The sequence below is a fragment of the Ochotona princeps genome, chromosome 9 (genome assembly GCF_030435755.1).
Source record: "Ochotona princeps isolate mOchPri1 chromosome 9, mOchPri1.hap1, whole genome shotgun sequence".
Taxonomy (NCBI): domain Eukaryota; kingdom Metazoa; phylum Chordata; class Mammalia; order Lagomorpha; family Ochotonidae; genus Ochotona; species Ochotona princeps.
In genome coordinates this window covers 56,379,357-56,401,468 of record NC_080840.1, presented here as the reverse complement: position 1 = coordinate 56,401,468, position 22,112 = coordinate 56,379,357, and the positions used below count along the sequence as shown (strand labels likewise).

General features: G+C 38.8%; 1 long non-coding RNA gene across 2 annotated transcripts in view; it reads right to left on the bottom strand.

The window, feature by feature from the left end:
- Positions 1 to 22,112, bottom strand: part of LOC131481149 (uncharacterized) — a 152,891-nt gene that overhangs the window by 71,913 nt on the left and 58,866 nt on the right. Inside the window, exon 2 of one of the 2 annotated variants that reach the window (XR_009246094.1) lies at positions 20,307 to 20,396. The exons of the other annotated variant lie outside the window; for it this stretch is intronic. This is a non-coding gene — a long non-coding RNA (uncharacterized LOC131481149). The remainder of the gene's footprint in view (positions 1 to 20,306; positions 20,397 to 22,112) is intronic. 2 annotated transcript variants of the gene reach the window in all.

Genomic DNA, 22,112 nt, shown 5'->3' with positions numbered 1-22,112 from the left:
AAGGAAGGATTCTTTCTTCGAGTGGTATTGGAAAAACTATCCATGAAACAAAGCCCCTACTTCACACCTTATACAAAAATCAGCTCCAAATGGATTGAGGATCTAAGCCTAAGAACTGAAACAGTCAAATGCCTAACGGAAACAAAGGAAATGCTGCAAGATATTGGCATGGGCAGAGTCTTCTTGGCTAAAACTCCAGAAGCATAGACAATAAAAGCCAAAATAGACAAATGAGATTGCATCACACTAAGAAGACTCATGAATTACAAGGGAAACAACAAAGTGAAAAGGCAACCAACAGAATGGGAAAAAATATTTGCACACTACAAACTAAGAAGAGGAATAATAAAAACTCTAGAATAGGTAAGCATCTCAAGAAACTCAACAACTAGACAACAATTCAGTTAAGAAATGGGCAAAGGACAAGGAGAGATTTCTCGATTAATTCCAAATAGCCAACAAAAGAAACATGCTCAGTATTGTTAGCCAACAGAGAAATGAAAATACAAACCAGTTTGAGATATCACCTCACCCCAGGTATAAAAGTTATAATTCATAAATAAAAAAATAAATGCTGGCAAGGATGCAGAGGAATGCTGTTTTTTAAATTTGAATGTTGGTTAATAATGTGAGCAGGTGACAAAAGTCTACATGTAAGCACATTTCATGAGATGTACACCATACCTTAATGTTAAGAAGATAAAAATCAAAATTTTTATGTATTCCAAGAGAAATTCAGCAAAAACAGCCATTAATTTGAATGCTAGATTATCTGAAGTTGCTGCCTCCCCCTTAATTGCCCATGGCAGGCACTGCCCTGTTTCTCTCTACCACCCCTCCTTTTCATCCATTCATGGCTGTCTTTAAAAGTCCTGAATACATTATTATAGGACAACTCAGACCGAGAAGCATTCATACATGCTGAGCTCCCCTAATTTGAAAATCCCAAATCTGAAATGATCTAAAATTTGAAAAGTTTTGAATACTGCCATGTTGCCACAAGTGGAAATTTCACACTTGACCTCATAGAAGGCATCAATGAAAACCAGAAACACGAAAATGCTGTACAAAGTTATCTTCAGGCTATGCATACATATTGTATATGAAACATATATAGGTTGTGTTTGGACTTGGATCCCATCCCCACATACTTCATTTTGTATATGACAATACTCAAATGAAAAAGAGATCAGTCTATGACATTGTGGTATCAAGCATTTCAAACAAAAGATACTCAACCAAGAGCACCAAATACCTAAATTGTCTAGAGTGATTAAATGCACAGCCTATTTACCTGTTTTTACCAAACATTAGTTTAGAAAATATCCAAACTGTGCCATATTGTACACATTAAAACATGTCACTGATCCAGAATTTCATCCATTGACTCATCTATAATATATACACTCAGTCTAAGAAATAAACTTGAACAATCGGCTTAACAATTCTGGTTGGTCTTTGATTCAGAAAAACACAATCATGGAGCCAATGTGAACACAGTATATTAAGACCTATATGGAGTACAGGGTTGAGTCTTGGATACCCAGCTTCTGATCGAGTTCCAAACCAATGTGCCAGGGGAGTGGAGTACTTACACCCTTGCACAAGGAGACGCAGGTGGCATGGTTTTCCAGGGTCCTGGTTTTGGCCTGACCCAACTCTGCTGTTGAAACTATCTGAGGAGTGAATTAGTAGATGGATGATCTGTCTCTTCCTCTGTGACTCTGCTCTTAAAATAAATATACTCTTTACAGAAGAACAAGCTAATCTGCTCACAAATAAGGACAACTCAAGAACATGCAAAATTTCTTCTTTTTAAAAAATTGTCCTAAGAAGTATGCTTTTATGGGGTTGGCTCTGTGGTGTGTAGTAAGTTAAGCATCTGTCTGTAGCACTTGCATCCCATAAAGTGCTCTGGAACTGGTTTAAGTTTCAGCTGCTCCACTTCTGATTCGGCTTCCTGTCAATATGCCTGGGAAAGTAATGAAAAATGGCCCATGTCCTTGGGCCCCTGTACCGATGTGGGAGACGCAGAAGAAGCTGCTGATTCCAGGCCTCGGACCCAGCCAGCCCCAGCTATTGTGGCATTTGGAGAGTGAATCAGCAAATGCAAGGAAAGGCATCTCTCCTCTTCTCCTCCTCTTCGTAAACTTGCCTTTCAAGTAAAGATAAAATTGGAAAAAATATTTTTTAAAGTAAATGCCTCATGTCTCCTGTTCATGAAGCCATTAAAAACTTATTTTCCCAATTTTTTTTAAATTAAAAACTTCAAACTCAATAAACTTTAATAATCAAACAATTTTCCAGGAAGCTGATCCAAATTTTCTACCTAATATAAACAACCCACATGGCACCAATACAAATCTCAGTAATATGCTTTATGAGCAACAGATTGGTACAAGTTTTCAATAAAATCTAGAGCAATTTCATGAAAGTCATTGTTGTTGAGATTTAAGATAGTTTCAGGCTTTTCCTCCACTCATCCTCTAGTATGTAAGATTTACCTTTTAATGTGAAATGCTTGAAAAAATATTTGACTGGTTATCGATTCATTATGAAAGTAGTTACACGATTTTTCCAATGAGGCTGGAACAAAACTACTCTGGAATTTGCAAAATTTTCAGAAATGGACAGAAGCCTTACCAAATTTGAATTTGTTCAAAGAATAAAAAAATGGATTTATGCCATCTTGAAATGTGTGTGCTTACATGTTTGCCAGGGTCTATTTTGCTTGCCAGCTGCAAAGTCTCTAGAAATGACATTCAAACTTAATTAAAGACAGGTTACTCTAAATTCTTTCTTTCAAATTTTGGTCATGGAAAGTGGTAAATTCTTCAATACTGTTGACTTCAAAGTAAACTAACCCAAATACTGTGAAAGGTTGGACTAATTTCTCTCTTTAGAGATGTAGTAGGCTGTCTACCTGCCATTTTTATATGGTACATAATAGGTACTCAAAAATTAATGTATTTTGTAAATTCGTCTTAATAAACAGTTTTCCCTGTAACCTAGTACTCCTCTAATGTCAGATTGCATCCTAGAAATACAATAGCTAATTCCACTGGTATCAGGGCCATTTGAAGAGGAACAGACACACTTTCTAGAATTAGTACAATGTACAGTCTAAGGGGAATCTTAGTTGGCACCAAGCACTCCCGACTTTCCTGTCAGTGCACCTTCCATAGCTCTGGAGATGGGCACAGTGACTCCCAATGCTTCCATTGGATGGCAAAGGAAACCGGTAAATAATTATCCATCATGTGAGAAGCTCTGAAACAAAGGAACATACAAGATGGCACAGGGGACTGAGGTAGAAAAAGCTGCCTCTGAGGCAGGAGACAGATGGCAGATGAGCTAGCTGAGGTTTAAATGATAAGTAAAATTTTCTAGCTGTATAGGAAACCAAAGATACTGCAGCCAAGACTCACAACAAGAACAAGGTAAAAGTGAACAAAACTGCAATTTCCTCATCAAGGAGTGAATGTCACCTTTGTTTAGAACATCTTTGTAGCATCTAAGCCTTGAAATGTAGTCTATTCAGAGCAAAGTGAGGATTTGTTCTTCTATTGTTCAGTATAAAGATAACATCTGCATCCAGAGCAAATTTACCTAGAGTTTATTATTCAAGATCAGGGAACCCTAAGCTCCAAGTCCTTCCATGGTGATGCAGCCTCACTGACTGCGTAGCCTCACCTGAACCAGTCAGTGTTGTGTCTGTGGGACTTTTCGGAGGTGGGGGAACACAAAGGAGCCAAATACAATCATAAAGCCATGATGTCTGTTCTGTTGTAAGAATGTTTCCTATCACTGACCTGGGAGAGTTGTGTGGGTAGCCATGAAACTATGGCAGGCGAATTTGTTAGCTGTCAATTAGAATAGAATTCCAGACTGTTCACAGTTCTGGACTGGTGGGATCATTAAGCAATACAGGGAAAGATGATGAGCGTGAGGCTTATTATTGTTGAATTTTAAGTGGTTGTGGCAGCATGGAGTTGTCAGCACAGATCTAAATCTTGGTAGAAAGGTCTGAAATATATTACACATTTAAAATTTCTTAAAATAAATATGAGAGTTAATGACTTTAAGGTGAAGAATTCTGGAGAACACCAAGATTTAAGTGGTAGGTATGGGACTATGGAAGGAGAGAAATCTCTAAAGACAGAAGGAGTGAACAGAATAGAATGAAAAGTCTGGTTCCCTCGGAAGCCAAGAAGTAGATTTCCAAAGAAGCAATAATCAACTGTGCAATTTAGAGAGATCCAATAATAGTAAAACTAATATCCCTATGGAATTGCCACTGAAGCAGCCATTGTTGGCCTGGGCTGGCTCTGCTTTTGCTAGACATCAGATTCAGCCCGACCCTTCCCTTCTTTTTACATAGAAAGTAATGCGTGGAAATTAACTATTTGCAGATGGAGGAACAGAGAAACCAATGACCCAAGAGGATATATTCCCAGGTGCTGACATAAACAGTTTCCACTTTGGCTGAGTTCAGACACTGAGAGAAGGAATCAGAGAGGTTAGACACCCTGATGGCATTTTCTCAGATGGCTTATCAACAGTTCCCGGGATTAAGCTCTTCAGAGGTCTCAGTGCCATTTGACATATCAGCCAGTCCAAGGCTCTAACCCCTGAGAGTGATCCCTATGCCAACAGGCCAATGATAATTTCTACTGTTGACCTTGGTCCTAGGTGTAGTAGTGGCTTCTAGTTTCTAAAACCTTTGTGCTCACATGACATCTTCTGTTGGCTACTCTATTCTCCTTTGCTGCTAGTCAATTTCCCTGCATTATATTTGTGAATAGTTAAGTGCCTTCTTTTGGGTTGAAATCCAATTGGTTCAAGGAGTAAACCCAAAAGGCATATATTATGGAACAAATAACAGATTTTGGTGACAAGCAGTTTATACTACTTCTGTATTTCAGGTGAAAAACAGAGGATGGAGACAGTAGACAGTAAATACATACGCACTTGTTTTCAAGCTAAGAGGAAAATATTGGAAAATAATGAGTATGAAAATACAACAGTTGATAAGATTCAATAAACAAAAGAACAAGGCCCCCAGGGCAACAGGGGGTGGGGAAGAGGGTTTCTGAGGATTCAGGTAACATGTATGACCTTGACACCAAGGTCATTGGGTAGGTACCCTGGCACTGACAAGAAGGGAGAGAATGTTGTGACTAAGTCACCTTGTGAGTATAGAGGATGAAGTTGTCTGCTGGTTCCAGTTTTTCCCAGAAGTCTGAACCTCTGCTCTGACTGGAGGCAGACAGCACACTGGGGAGAGGCGGTGAGATCTTAAAATTGTTTTGTGCAGGCTGGGAAAGGGAGCTGTGCACAGATCTCTGAAAGGGCTGATGAGTGACAGAAGACAAGGAATTTTAGTGAATTTTAGTGAAGTTCACCCGGGTGGTACCCAGAAGCTTCACTAATTTTTAAAGTGCTGAGCCGATCCAGGAGCCAGGTGTTCCTTCCATGTCTCCCACTTAGGTGCAGAGCCATCCTCCATTACTTTCCCAGGCTATAAACAGAAAGCCAGATTTGAAGTGGAGCACCCACATGGACCACTGGTGCTGCAGGCAGAGGATTGGCCAGTCACATTTCCACTATTTGAACCTTGTTCAATTTCTAAATCTGTACCTCTCTTTAAAGGCGAGTCTGTGTCAAAGGGCAATTCTGAAGTCTGTCTAAAATATGCATACCCAATGTAGGGCTCCAAAACAAGGCATTGCAGGTTTCTTTCAAGCTCCATGCCAGTAGGGTTTTTTCCTAGTGATGTTTGTCTTCACTCTCTTCTCCACACAAAAGAATGTTTCAGAGCTGTGCGTTGAGAAGAGATTTGACAAAACTACAAGCCTTGGAGACCCACACACCAAGCAATTCAGAGGAAGCACAAAAGTGTATAGCATATGGGAAGGACAAAAAGCTCAAAGGCAGTTAGCTTGCAGCAGCGGGGTAGGCAGAGCCTGGGGAAACAACCACAGGCATGTTGTGCAACATCTCAGCCTAACTTCACAAAGCTTCTGGCACATCCCCCACGCTGCCCCACGGAGCTGGTCACAAAGTACCAAGTTGGTCTGTGGCTGACTCCATTTTTTCTCTGTTCCTCTAACAGCTGAGAAAAGATTCCCCACTGAGTCCAGGCATCATTCTCAGACGGATCAGGAGATGGGAAACTTCCATCAGCCATTTATCACATCTCACACGATGTGAAAGGATGACAGGATTGCCTAAGCTGGACTTGCAGGAGATAATCCTGTGGACTTGCTTTAATTTATAAACAACGATCCTTATTCTTATTTCTACAGACAAGTAGTAAAGGAACTGAACAACATGATACACAGATCTGCTTCCCTTGCCTTCAGTTAAAAAGAAATAACAGAACCTTCACATATTTGAAACCTGACAGAAAAAAGAATTGCTAATTGTTGTATCCACATATTCCTTTAGGGAAATTCAATGACACATGTCATCACTAATTCCTAAGAGTCAGAGAGAAAATATACAAAAGGCTTAATGAGCAGATGAAGAAAGAAAACTGGTAACTGACATTTCTGACTAGGGAATATGACAGTCAACAGAAGGGCTACTGGCCAAACCTCACAGACGGAAAATGCTAAAAGCTTCACCCAGAGTCAAACAAATGCCATGTTCTGAGGAGTGGTGTCTTAGGGGACAGATCTGTTACCCATCAGTGGGCATGTTTCATCTTACCGCTCTTTGCGGCCAAGTTAAAGGAGGCTTTGTGTACCTGCCTTCCAACAGAAGCGGGCCGTCTGAGGAAGGCTCTGTGCTGCCCTGGGGCCCTGGGACAGATAACATACACACAGACAGTGACTGTCTAAAGACACACACAGCACAAGCTTCAAACACAGTCCTTCAGGCCATTTCCCTGCATTTAGACTTGCTGAACTGAGTCAACTCGAGGTCAGAAAGCCATGACAGTGGAGCTTCTTTTTTCTTATTTTCTAGATTTGTATTTACCGTAGATTTTCCTGTTTCACAAAGTCAGAATGGCTTACTCTTTTCTAAACACCACGGATCTTAACTAAAAGACAAGAACTGAGGCCCTTCAGGGTATGTACACACTGTTTCTGTAATGCATTTTAGTAGCATCTGAACACAGGGGCCTCTGTTCCATGCTTTCTCCTGTATGCCATCAAGGCCCCTGGGTCTTTGCAGGCGTACTGATAAGGACAGGGAAGACAGTGGAAACTGTCCTGAAGCCACAGCAGTACTTCTGGACTCCTTCTAGGGTAAAGAGCAGCAGTTCCAACTGGCACCCTGCAGGGAAGGGCTCCAACCAGTGACAAGTACAGTGGAGGGCAGAGAGCCTGAACCAAGAGTTTCCTAGAGGCACAACCATGTGCTGCCTCTCACTGCAAATCCTACTAATGAAGACCCTGACCAAGTGAACCTTTTAGAATCTTGGTTCACAACCCTCATCGTGGGGTAAAAAATGGTCCTTCCTGAGTTGCTGGATATTCAAAGGAATTTTTTTTTTCACACCTGCTCCTAAAATGCATTCAGACTAACATCTGTGTCGATCATAACACTATAACTCTATAGCATCTAACCAGTTCTTGCTCCTGCATTCTTCACTCTTTAACAGTGTGCAAAAATCTCAGAGCCCACAGGAACCCCGAAACCAAGAGGGCAGCCGAGGAATTGGACTGCCCCCTCTATTGTGTTGGAATCTGCTCTGCTGTTTCCAGACAGTGCACTTTAAGCACATCTTTCTTCTCATTTCCAAATTTGTTTGGGGGTTGGCAGAAGGCAGCACACACCAGGAAAAACAGTTTAAGTGACACATACCATGAAGTCAACTTGAATGAATTTAATTTGCTGTGGTGCTCGACAATACTAAAAGGGTATACTCAATCAAGGTCCTTCTTGATTGTTTCTGACTGAGAAATCTGAGTAGTGTTTCTGCATAATGGTGCCTTTTTCACACAGCAGGCACTTCTGAATCCCACCTGTAAATCAGGGAAATCTATAGGGATTTGTTTGTCTTCCCCTCCCCATCTCTTTTATCTCTACCTCTTTTCCAATTGAGAAAATAAAATAGTCCCCACTAATACTTTTATGTGAAAGAAGATTGAGTTGTTAGGCCTGAAAATGGCACATTAATTTTGATCAACAATTTGCTCACTGAAATTCAATCTCTAAGAAACTTGCTCCAAATTCTCCTTTTAAAAGAAAAATCTTCACCTGAATCCTAGGCCTGAAGATGTAGAAGTGGTTGTCTGAAATGACGGCTTAGCATTTAGTTAGTTCACTCTCCTTACCTGCATGGATGTGCGCTACTGACATGAAGCAGGTACCCTGCATTGTTTCATTTTTCTTCACTTAAAATCACCTCTCCAAATAGACAAATCAAGCATTTGTTAATGAATTATTTAGCTGCTATTGATGTAGGTCATAAATTTAGCCTCCTGTATCAGTGTGTACTGGAACAAACTCTGGACCAAAGGATCAAGCTGTTTAAAAGCTGCAAAACCCTCATAGAAAATACAAAAGTATTTTTGGTACAGGAATTTGCAACCTACACATCTTTTTCATAGTATGCATTGCTCATGAATTTTTGAAGACTCCTTACACATACATGTTTGTCCTACTTTAATAGTACTTATAAAGGAGATAATTTAAATTTTGTTTAATAAGCTATGATATATACACAACCATTTAGCCATTAAAAGTGATAATGTGGAACAAAATTCAACATTGAAAAACAACAGAGACAAGAGAACACCAAAAATGACAAACGAATGTATGCAAGTGATATGCATATACAAACTTTAAAATATATTTTATTAATATAAACAGAACACATTTGATGTAGCTCATATATATAATATTAAGAACATAGTGATATTTCTCTCCTTCCTCCTGTAGTTTTTGTGATAACATATTTTTATTTACTTTGTAGTCACAGGCTTAATGCTCCACTAAAACAATTTAACAAGTAGAAGTAGAAAGAACACTTTTCTTATTTGTAGTCAGGGGCTAAAAGCAATAATCAAATCCTAACATGTCTGTTTCACTTACATACATCTTTATAATCTTTATGTGACAATTATATGACTACCACAAATCAGAGAAAATATGTACTATTTGTATTTTGGGGTTTGACTTATTTCACTAAGCATAATAGCTTCCAGTACACTTGCATAGGATAGACAGAAAACAATTTCTAGACTTTAACATCTTGGTGACTGCATTATAAGGGTTTGGGGTTTTTTTTGTCCACTGCTTGTTGCCCCCCTCCGAACCCCAAATTTTATAAACAGGATTTCTTTCCATCACTGGCCCCTAGGCATGGATTTTTAATGTTATTTTTCAGAAGTAATTCCTTTTTAAAACTGAGGTCAGGAGACTCCTCTAACATTAGCCAGGTGCCCTCTGGATAGAGCAGCCTCAATGTCTAAGCCAACTGAATTTAACAGAAACTTCCAAGCTTATAAATAGGTACCAAGCTAAGATATGGCAAGGTGCTATGCTTGGATGATGGAACTTGGTTGTATTCCTCACCGGACAATTTGATTACTGTTCTCCACTACTGTTCCTCTTGCATTTCCTCCTCTTTGATATTCCAAAGGCATCCTTTGGATCGTTTTCTGGGACTCGAGCCTGGACGCACCAAATGAAAAGTGCCATGACTGTAAATTAAGTTGCTCCTAATCTTCTAGAATATTGTCTATCCTTATATGTGGTGCCTGTTTTAATAAAGTTTCATGTCTTCATGGCCTATTGTGAATTTATTTGTAAAAAACATTCTTAGTCATAAAATAAGCACTTGGATACTTCAAGAAAACCTATACTTCTCAAAATACCCCTTCTGAAAAAGAAATCCCTATTTACCATTCTTTAAAAAGGAAAAGGCGAAAGAGGGTGAGGAAGGGTAAAAGATAAAGGAAGGAAGGAAAAAAAACTCAAGGGATGACACAATTTTTAAAAGCAAGATGACTTAAGGGCAAAAATCAGGATACCTACGCTCAGAACTCTTCTTTACAATGAGTTACAGATGTTTATTTTAGCTTTTCAGTAGCCAACACTATGACTAAAACACAAATTTTTACAATCCACAATATTTCAAAAATAAAATCATGTCAAAAGCACAGCACCAGCACAGGTCAGAGGTCAATTCTCCCCTGACTCTTAAGGACTGTCATATGCAGGTAAAAAAAAAAAAAAAAAACTCTCAACAGCATCCCCTTGCAGTAATGCATGTTTCTTACAATGGTCCATAACATAAAATGACAGTAAGACTCAACTCATGGTTTATTCAAACAATTCATTTGCGGGAATGACAATATGAACACAATGACCAGGGTTTGCAGCTGTTATCTGGCTTAATCTTGGGTTACATTATTTTTTTCTAGTACAGATGGTCCCCGACTTATGATGGTTCAATTTACCATTTTTCAATTTTATGATGCATTCATAGGATAGTGCAAAAGCCATATACAATCAGTAGGAAGGTACTTCGGATTTCAAATTTGAACTTTTCCCAGGCGATCTGTATGTGGTGAGATATTCTCTTATGATACTGAGCAAGGACAGAAGGCACAGCTCCCAGTCAGGCCTGAGGTCACAAGTAGAAACAACCAACAGAGAGCTAAGTTGCTAACAGAGGCAGTGAGTAGTAGGCTAGGCAGATTCAAAGCACTCTGAAGAGATCATTACTTTCAACTTATAATGAGGGTATTAGCACATAGCTACAGAACAAGGATCATCCTTGCAGAAATGCGTTAACTACATAATTAAAACGCTCCACTATTACTTCTATAAACCAAACTTTGGGAATTACAGCACTGCTTCAAGCTGAATCTGTTATCCCCTGATGTCAAGTGCAGGCTGCTACTTCATATTTACAGGAAAGGCAGCCTTGCATATGCGTGTTCTCAATTAAAGGTTTAGACCCTCTCTATTTATTCATTTATTCAAATAATGAAAAACAATTTGGCAAACACTTAATGACAACTTTTTATTTCCCAGATATTGTTTACACACAGGAAGTCAGAGATGACCCAGATAGGCTTGTCACTGTGGCATGCCCATGTGACTCACAATTCCCAGCAGGATGTTTCTGCAGTGGCACTATGGCATTTAAGACTGGTCAGTTTCTATCGGGATGTGGAAGATTGTCCTATGCATCGTAAGATGTTTAGAAGCTTCCCTGACCTCTGGCTACTGTGTGCCATAGTAATCTGACCAGTCATGACAAGCAAAAGTGTCTCCAGATGTTTCCAACCACCACCTACAGAACCACTCAGAGAATTTTAACAGGAGTAATATGTCAATTGTGAGAGACCTAGGGAGTGCTAAGGGAATGGCAAAAAGAACAGCTCCTAGTCCACTTTCCCAGGAAGGTCTTAAGGAAGTCAGCTTTAAAAAGTAAGATGGATGTCTGAAAAAGGCAACCCCACAGTGAAGTAGAATGTGTAGACAAATTGCACCAAACTCTCCCTCATAATACTGTTTGGATCTACCCTAATCAGAGCCCCTCAAGGGCCCGGATAATTATGTGCAAAGCACTGAAAAGGTCATTAAAAACACATGAATCAAGCACTCAAAGCAGTATACCTTTGAGAGTAAAAGAACACCCTAAAGTCCACCATAAGATAAACTGGTCAAAAAGTGCAGCCCCGTAGTGTTGGCTCTAAAATAGTCAAGTGCTGGAACCACAAACTAACAGATTATATTGGGATTAAACAGTCAATAATGATATTTTTAATCTAGAAAATAACCTTTGATAAAGATTTTTCACTTGACCAAACTTTGTCAGGTTCCTGAAACTTGTCCTACAAGTTACTGTTTACTTCACTGTAAAACCTAGTGTTAGCTAAGAAACCCCCATGCTTAATAGCTTAGTATCCTGAATATTCCACCAGGTGTCTTAATCTCCTCCACTGTCTCCTTCTGCTCTTGGTGATGTCTGATCACCCTGTTCTGTCTTCAGCCAGAATTCCTACTACCCCTGACTTTTTTCTTAATTTTCTATCCACTGACTGGTCAACATGCCGAGCTTGAATTCCCACTTTCTCATGATGTATATGAGATTAAAGTCAACATCTCCCCTACTGTAAGTGCTTATTGCTGTGATCCCTATATCAATGGCAATGGTCCTCCATAATTTTCCTTAAAGAAATGTCACTGAATTTTTTAAAGTACATCAAGTAACTTGGCAAAGCAAAGCTTCAACAACTTAGACTTTTCAGTTCTTAAAGATATTGGCAAATTAAAAACTTTTGCGAATTTATATTATCTAAATTCAATTTCTGACTGCAGATTATGTATATCTTTTTAAAAATAGATCTTTGTAATTATAGTACAACAGATAGTATTAGTGTTATTTAAAAGATTTATTAATCAAAGGATTTTAGATAAAGACCATGTAAATTCTAATCCTTTTCTTTCCTTCCTGTGTGCTGTGGTTTGGATATGGTTTGACTATGCTTCCCCAAGGGATCCTGTGCTAGAACCTTGGTTCCCCTGCATTGAGAGGCAATCTAAACATGGGGTCTAGTGCAAGGTATATAGGTAATGGGGAATTACTCCAGCAAGCCTTTAAAGTCATTCTTGTAGGATCCTGGCTAGTTCCTTCATGTATGGCTGTTACAGAAAGAGCAATCATTTTTGCACTTTGGCTTTCTAGCTTGCCTTGTGATCTGTTCCACAGGCATTCCTATCATTATGCATCCATCTGCCCTGAACCCTCCACCAGAGGTGGAACAGATGGGGACACATAATACTGGACTGCTGGTCTCTAATATTGCATGCTAAACAAGCCTCTTTACCAAATCAAGGTCCCTGCTGTGGGTATTTTGTTACAGCAACAGAAAATGGACTAACAGGGGAGACTGTAACAGCTCAAAGGAGATTCTAATACCTTGCTTGTTTGACCTACTGATATTCCAGCCAGAGAAGGGGAAAATAGGATGAAACTCTTAACATTTTAGTAAAATGTTATTTTCATCATCATCATCATGCTCTTTCATAAATGATAAAACTGAAGTTGAAAAAGATTTTGTTCCAAAGTCATAGATGATAATCAGCCAAGCCAAAAGTCAAAGCCATACTTTCCAATTCCAAACTGAAATATTGATAGAGGTGAGACAGCCCAAATCCTAGAACATGTGCATTCAGAAAAGGAAGGTATTGGTGTAACAATGCTAACAAACTGGAGAACAAAGCAAATGCAACAACTTGGATATGGATCCCAAAATATGGGGGAAAACAGTCATCTGCCTTCCCAAATACATGCAGCCCCACCAGACAGCACCTACTGGATCAAAAAGAAAAATGCTGATATAGAGGCAGCTTTCATTACCCATCACACACTAGATACTTGACATTTGATATCTCTAATCCCCAGAACACTCATTCAAGCTGCTATTCCCAAACAGTACCTGGCACACAAATCACATGGAGGTCTTGCTAGAGAAGGGGTTCTAATTCAGTAGATTTGCAATTGCACATAAGGACTGATGTTAAGGACTGGTGATTTACACTTCTTAAGCTCCTAGGTGTTGCTGCAGCTGCTGATCCTGCACCACATCTGGAGCAGAAAGACTGTAAAGTGCTCTGAATGTGGGACATAAGAATCAGCTAAGAAGTGAGTCTAAATGAACATTCTCAGGCTTGTTTCCCAAAGGAAGTTAATATAGGCGAGTCTGTGGTAGAGTCTGCAATTACTTTGGTCATAAGAGATCCATGACATTCTGACCTCCAGTAGCCTGAGAACTGTGAAATGTTACAAACCTGGGTTTAAATTTTTCCTCTATTACTTTTCAGTCACAACAGAGGACCCTGGGCAAATTGTTTTCTCTGAGCTTCAGTTCCCACCAGAAAAATGAGGATGGAGCAGGTGTTCAACCTCTTGCCTAAAATGCCCCTCAATCCATATTTGAATGTCTTCACTCCCTCAAGTATCCGGGTTCTTGCCACCCACAGAGGAGACATAGATTAAACTGTCTTGAGTGCCCTGGCTGTCACGGGCACAAACCAAGCAATGGAAACTGAAGTTTTTTTTAATGATTTATCCTATAATTGCATGATATGGTTACATAGGCTCTGGGCTATCCCTTCCTACCTCCTCCTATCCCTGCTCTCCTCCCACTAATTTCCCTCATGTCATTACAATATATAGTCCTTCACAATCAGTCATAAATCCACTTTTCTGCTGTTTAAGTGTATTCTGACAATGTAGGCATGGGCAGTGGCAGCAAGTCCAGCATCCTATTGGCAAGATACATTCAACAGTTTCATTGGAGTCTATTCTTGATTTGGAAGTAGAGATGCATACTGCTTTGAATCACAGTTACTATACTTCCTCATAAATGCTAAAGCCATAAAACAAAATCAACGAGAGAAAAATAGAAAATTTACAACATGAAGTTAAATAGCAAGCTAATGAATAACCAATGTGTCACTGAAGAAATTAAAAAGAAAATCAAAGACTTTCCTGAAGCAAATGATGCTACTGTGTGGTCTGTGAGTGAAGACATTAGAAAAAATGTTTTAATTTAAAAACTGGGGTGTTTGGCACAGCCATTAAGATGCCTCTTGGAATTTCAACATCCCACCGGAAGTCTCTGGATGAAGTCCCTGTTCTGCTCCTGATACCAACTTCCTGCCAATGTGCACTCTGGGAGGCAGTTCTCTTCAGAGCATGTCAATTGCAGCTATTAAACTATTTGGGAGAAAAGAGTCAACATGGAAATATATACCCATTGTACTCTAATACAAGTGCAAAAAATAGAAAATATATTATGGAGGTAACACAATCCCATAAAATACATGACAAGAAAAGCCACAGACTAATATTACTACTGCTCTGGCTGAAAAATTCTTTAAGGGACTGAGACTTTTTAACATGCTAGAAAAACCCAAGATCCTAAATAAGCAAATTGTTTTAGCATTTCTTTTCCAAGCAATAACATTCAATGGCTGCATGGAGATTATTTTCAATGGAGATTTTTATAGGAAAACTATAACTGGAAATAAAAGGAATCTTCTAGCCATAAACATGACGTATCTTGTTGCACAAGTTGGTGATGACATTTAAGAAGAACTCCGAGCAAAATAAGAGTTATGATGTGTGGTGTCGGCATAATAAAATAAGACTTTTGCCTCTTAAAGGTCAATCCTGTGCTTCATAAAGATGTACAGAATTTCATAGCCTGAAAACTATGTTAAGGGGACAGTGAGAACCAGATGGCAAGATTTTTTTTAAAGGAAAATAGAACTTTATGTCTCTGCCTTAATTCATTGCAGCACAAATCAGTGTTTTAAACTATCTAATCTGATGGGCTTTCAAAAAATATTTGTAGTCCTGAATTTTCCTAAAGAATGTACCCCTACAGTAAAAACACATGGAGAGTTGAGCTGTTATCTGAAATAGCCAACATCAATCACAATTCCTTCAACAGTAGGTGTGAATTTATAAAGCAATTCACTTTATTCAAACAGCATTTACCCTCCCTTTCTCTTTTCCTAAACAGATAAAAAATAAGAAAGTATATAAAAACTAGGTAGAAGTTGGATGAGCTAAAACATCTGGGAGAGGCCTATGATTAGAACCGGATTTATAGGCACACCTGATTCAAATACTGAATCTATTATAAACCGTGACCTAAGACAAGTTACTACACCCCTTTAAGTCAGTTTTTTTCATGTGTAAAATGTTGGTAAATATTAATGATTGATTACAAATTGATTGTTGCGATCATAAAGTTGTTTAATGGATGTGATGCAGCCAGCAAATACTTCGTACTTTTTTCTTAGATATATACAACCACTTTCTTAAGGGATTAATATACCATATAATTTACACCCTTTAAAGCATACAATTCAATGTTTAATACATTGACAAATTCAGTTACGTAATTCACATCACAATCAATTTTAGAACAATTGCATCAAAGAGCAGCCCAATCTGCCTTAATAATCAAGACCCATCTCTCTATAATTCTTCTCCCGATTCCCAGTCACTTCACTTACCTTTCTAGCACCCCCAGGAAACCACTTACCTATTTTGTTTATATTCATTTCTGTATTCAAGCCTTTCACAAGCTCGATTGCTATATGACATATACATTGATACAGCATTAATCAACAAACTGAATTTAAGAAGTCCACATGACCACAAGAAAAAGCTTCTGGCAAAATTTAATATCCTTTCATGATGAAAACAAACTAGGAATGGAACAAAATCTCATCTGAAACTATGATTAATAAAAGTGCACAGCAAATATACTTATAATGTAAGACTGACCGCACTCTCCTTAATCAGAAAAAAAAATGTCCATTTTTGCCACTTCTAGTGAACATTATGAGGAAGTTCTAGACAGGCAATTACATAAGAAAAAAGACTAAAATGTAGCTAAATTGGAAATGGAGAAGTAAATCCCTCTTTTTGTAGGTGATAACCTACAAAATACATATTGAAATATCCTAAGGAATACAGTAAAAACCAACTTAAAAACTGAGTTCAACAAGACTATAGGGCACAAGACCAAACAATCTGAATCTTATTATTATACACTAACATGAACAAAGAAACTAAAATTCTTAGTCCTAAAAATATTTTAAAAATTAAGAATACCATCAATTAAAAAGAATACATAGGACTACATTTAACAAATGAAGTACATGATGGTTCTTTTTATGAGTCAACTTGACTGGGCCAAGACATGCAGAAAGCCTCAATAAAACAGCTCTGTAAGGTTGTTTAGAGAAGAGATTACAATTTAAGTAGATCATAGATAAAGATCATCTTCACCAATATGGTTGGTAGGACTGGATGATGACTAAAACAAAGAGGCAATGGAAAGAAAATTTCGCTTCTCTTTGACCTGGAACACCCATCTTATGCCTTTGGACACTGACATTTCAATTCACAATCCTTGAAACGTGGGCCACGACTTACACCATCACCTACATGAAAGAATCTGTGGCTGTCAGGTCTTTGAACCTTGAGACTGATACACCATCAACTCTAGCACTAGTGAGAGCTGCAGGTTGACATTTAATCCTATCACCAGCATTCCTGGCTCTCAGTTTGCACACAGCAGATTATAGAACCTCAAACCTTCCATAGATGTATAATCCACTTCCTGTTTCACCCATACTTATATCTTTCCCCTGGGAAAACCCAGGAGAATTTATTGACAAACCCAGGAGAATTTATTCTTCGAAACTAACCAAATCACTGATAGAAATTTAAAAGACCTAAATAAAAAGTCACTCAACATGCATAGGTTGAAGATAACAGTATGTTAATATTGCTATGCTAGCAAAATTTACTAAATTAATCTAGACATTCAACAAAATCCAAATTTTTATGTGAAAATAGACAAATTAGTCATTGCATACATAAGGAAATGCAAAGAATACAGAGTATCAAAGCTATCCTGGGAGAAAAAAAAAAGTTTTGATTTAGAAACTTGCTAAGCTATGATACAATATCTAAGACAATATAGTACTATTGTAAGAACAGATTCAAAGACTGATGGAACAGAAATGGGAGTTTAGAAGTATAATCTTAAATTTATAGTTAGTTGTCAAATGATTTTTAGAATCAGAGAGAGAGCGAGCAGGTGACAGAGCAGGTGACAGAGCAGGAGAGAGCAGGAGAGAGCAGGAGAGAGAGAGAGAGAGAGAGAGAGAGAGACAGAGAATATGAGAATCTTCTGTTCATACTGTTGGCAGAATAGCCAGCAGTGGGCTAAGCTGAAGACAGGAGTTCCTTTCAGTTCTCTTACATGGGTGGCAAAAATTCCAATGCTTAGGCAATCTTCCACTGCTTTTCCAGATGCATCAGCAGGGAGCTGGATCAAAAATGCAGCAGTTGGGACCCAAACTAGTACTCATTTGGGATGCTGGCACTGCACACAATGGCTTTACTTGCTATATTTTTAATAAGGAATCTTTTGTATAAATTGCAAGCTATGTTTTTATTAGGGAACTTACATCTGAACTGTATATAAAGAACTTTTAAAATTAAGTAATAAAAACCAACCCAAATAAAAATGAGAACCCAAATAGAGATTCTTACAACATACAAATGTGAAATGAGAACATGAAAACAGGTCCATCATTAGCCATAAGGGAAATGCAAATTAAAACCACTATGATAGCCCTTCATACCCACTATGGTGGCTACAACCATAAAGCGTTAGTGAATCTATCAGTTGGATATAATGGACATCTGCGTAAGCCAAATCAGGACATACATTCTTGTTAAGTTCACATGGCACATTCACCAAGACAAATTGTGCACCTTAACTCACAATTTCACAAATGCCAAAGAATAAAAAACATACAGTATTTGCTCTCACACCACAGTGGGATTAAGCCAGAAGTCAATCTCATGAAAAATAATCTCCAACTAATTGGAAATTAAACACCACACTTGTAGATAACACACGGGTCAAAGAAAAAATCTAAGGAGCAAAGTTTAAATATTTTCATCTAAAGGAAAATAAAAATTCAACTTATCAAAATCTTGGGAATGTAGTCAAAGAAGTGCTTATAGGGAAACTTATGATATTTAATGCATAAGTTCCAAAACAGAGGTAGATCTAAAATCACTCATTCTAAGCTTCTACCTTAGGACACAAGGAAAAATAGGACCAAATTAAAGGCAAAGCATACAGAATAAGAAAAATCATAGCAGAAAACAATGAGATGGGAAATAGGAACTTGAGAATGAAAAATCAAGATCCAGAATAATTCTTTGAAAATAGCAGTATATTCAGGCAAAATAATGGGAATGAAGGGGAGGACCTTTATATGAAATAAAGGACATGACTATGGAGTCCACGGACATTAAAAAGATGGTAAACAGTACCAGGAACAACTCTATGCTCCAAAACTTGAAAATCCAGATGAAATGGTACAATCGCTAATTTGCCATAATTCACAAGGAAGAAGTAAATTACATGAATAAATTTACACCTATAATAATCAACCAAAACATAAAGCACCAGATACAAACAGGCTCACTAGCAAATTGCAAACACTTAAATTGTATCAATTCTCTACAATCTTTTTTCAGAAAATACAAGCAGAGATAATACATCTTAACAACAGGGGAAAAGCCTACAGACTGATATGTCTTATTAACACAGATGCAAAATATATTCTGTGAAATTTTTATTAGATGTAAGGCTGGCTCAACATTCACCTCTGTAGGTAACCTATGGATCAACAGGTTAAACAAAATGATTTGCATGAATCCCCACAATTCAAACAGAAAAATAATTTTGGAAAACCAACATTCATTTACGATCAAAACTTTCACTAAACTAGGAACAGACGGAAAATCCTTCAACCTACAAAAACCATTCCACTTTTGGAAGTGTTCCCATAAAAACCAAAGAAACCTGTGCTGTTTGCTGATGGTACTAGACTGCTCTACCAGACAGTCCTTGCTGAGATCCCTTCTTTACACTTACCAGCAGCACTTTTTTCTACCTTGGGCCTTTATGGTTCTTTCCCATGCTCAACAGGCCAAGAATTTCCACGTGATTCTCTGTAAGTAAGTTTCCCGACAAGGGCTCTGCTAACTTGCTTGTACCCTCCAGTGTTTGCCCTTACCACTTGGGTTGCTCATCCATCACATGTGTGTATCCTCCCTCTACTAATTTGACTCTAGTTGCTTGAAGATCAGGGATTTGGATTTTTTTTTCATCTTGACTCAATCACTTCACCCACTTTGCTGTTAATTATATACAGCAGAAACCAATCAATGTTTAGCACTGGAAACAAGTTATTTACTATGGAGAGCCTAGGTCCTACATATAAATAAGCTTTACTGAATGGAGTTGAAAGTTGGGTCCAAATCACATTATGACACATTATTCAACTCTACTTAGTCTCAGCCCAATGAAGAGTTTTATCTCCAGTGATATCATTTCAGCTTATCTTACGTGAAACTTGATACCACTTCAAGTTGGTTGTAAAGTGGTTCTCTGAGGCTATTCAGAGAGGCTAACTAGCTGATCTTTACGCTCAATTCAGTAACTTCAATAACCATTATCTTTTACTTTCCTTCATATTTCTATCAAAATCCAGGGAACAGCCATGGCCTTTTGCAAGAACATTTTGAGCAGATACTATTGCACACCTCTTTCCTTTCACAACAGGTGTCCACTTCCCATCTTCCCTCCATCCCCACCTTCCTTCCATCCCCACCTTAGCATCCACACAAAACCTTTTAATAGTGCTACTGGCTGAATTAACCCCCTATTATGGTACGAACAAAATAAGTTTCAGGGTATCCCCAACAGATTTTCTACCTTCAATGTAGCATGCTCTTAAGTCCCAAGTCTCCACCAAAGGCTCTCCCTCTTCTCCGGAGAGGATGCTGCAGCAAGGGTCCATTTCACCTGCAGGAAATCACACTACCAGTGAGAACAGTGTTTGCTTTTCAGGGTAGTTCAGTTCTCACTCAAGCATATGAGTGGAGTCACTAGGTCGTTAAGCCTCCCTGGCTTACACCTCTGAAGACAATAAGCATTCACCTGAGGGTGCAGCCCTGGAGGCCACACAACAGCATCCATCCCTGGTGTTGGGTACAAGGCCAAGATTTACTGTGCCTGGCATAGCAGTGCAATCAACAGGTAGCCGCCCCCCCCCCCCACCAGACCTGGCTGGCTGCCCTCAGGCTGCTCCTCTGACAGTTTGTAGTTTGGCACATGTGCTTGCCTGGGTGACATGGCCACTTGTGTGCTTGTAGGAGAAGCCAGTCTCCTGGTACAGACTCCTGTAGAGGTTGTTCCTCTCTACTCTGAGCATCTGCCAAGTTCACTTTATTTTTATCCTAGAAACTCATCCTAACACAACTGTTTGGCAAAACGAACCCTCTTGCCTTCTGACTGGCATGATTTATTACAGGAAAGCCCTAAAGTGAAGGAATTAGGGACAGGTAATTGTTCTTTAAGACTGTGAAGTCTGTAGGGCCTGAGGTTGCCAGCTGGTTGGGGGATGGAGGATGGGACTCATAAATGTCACAGGTAACAGTACTTCCTTTGCAAGGAGAGCTTTACACTTGCTGATTGATGCTCAGAGACGAGCAATCCATGCTGGGATAGTTTGGGCATCCACTCTAATGCGAATTTATAAAACCATTTCTAGGGAGTCAGCATGGTTACAGCACCAGCATTCCATGCGGATACTGGTTCATATCCCGGCTGCTCCACTTCCAACCCAGTTCTCTGCTTGTGGCCTGGGAAAGCAGCAGAGGATAGGCCAAGTCCTTGGGTCCCTGCACCTGCATTGGTGAACCAGAAGCTCCTGGCTCTCAGTTTTGGATCTGGTCAGCTATAGCCGTTGCAGCCATTTGGAGGAGTGAACCAGAAAATGTAAGACCTCTTTCTGAAACTGCCTCTTCTCTCTCCCTGCAAAATCTGCCTTCCAAAAAGAGTAAATCTGAAAAAAAATTCTGAATGAATTGGTAAGCTGGTACCATGATCAAGCCTCTTGTTAGACTCTAATTTCTCTAAAGTCAAGATCTGTTGCGCTCATCTCGGTGAGGTCAGCACTTCAAGGGATGCCTTGTACATGACAAGGCATTCAATTTGTTGATAAGGAAGTAATATAAGTAAATCAACTCGTAAAAATTTGGAATTCAGTAGTAAAGCTTTTAAAATTGTTGGTGATGAGTGACCTCTAATTCACCAAAGTTATACCTAAAATAACCACAAATGAATCATTGTCCCTTGTTATAAAGCTAATTTGCCTGCTGGAGTTTGCACAGAGACCACAGCCACAGGAAGCATGAGCGACAGGACTCATTCTTTCTAGGAACCGCAAGCCCTGGAGAGAAATCATGAATTCTTCCTGAAGTCTTCAAAGTTCATAAAGTTACCAACTAGCCTGTAAAGTGAGTTAAAGGTCCATTTCACCTGTATTTTAAAGTTGTGCATTTTATCAGGCAGAAATAACCCCCAAGAAAGTGCTAAAGGAAAACATAGATCAAATGTTGCATAGCTTTGCCAGCAGAAAAACTTCAATGACAAAGTACAGATGCAAGGAATTGATCATTTTGATGCAAAGAAAAAGCGCAGCAAATTGGATAATCTCAAAGTTAAAAAGAACTAGAG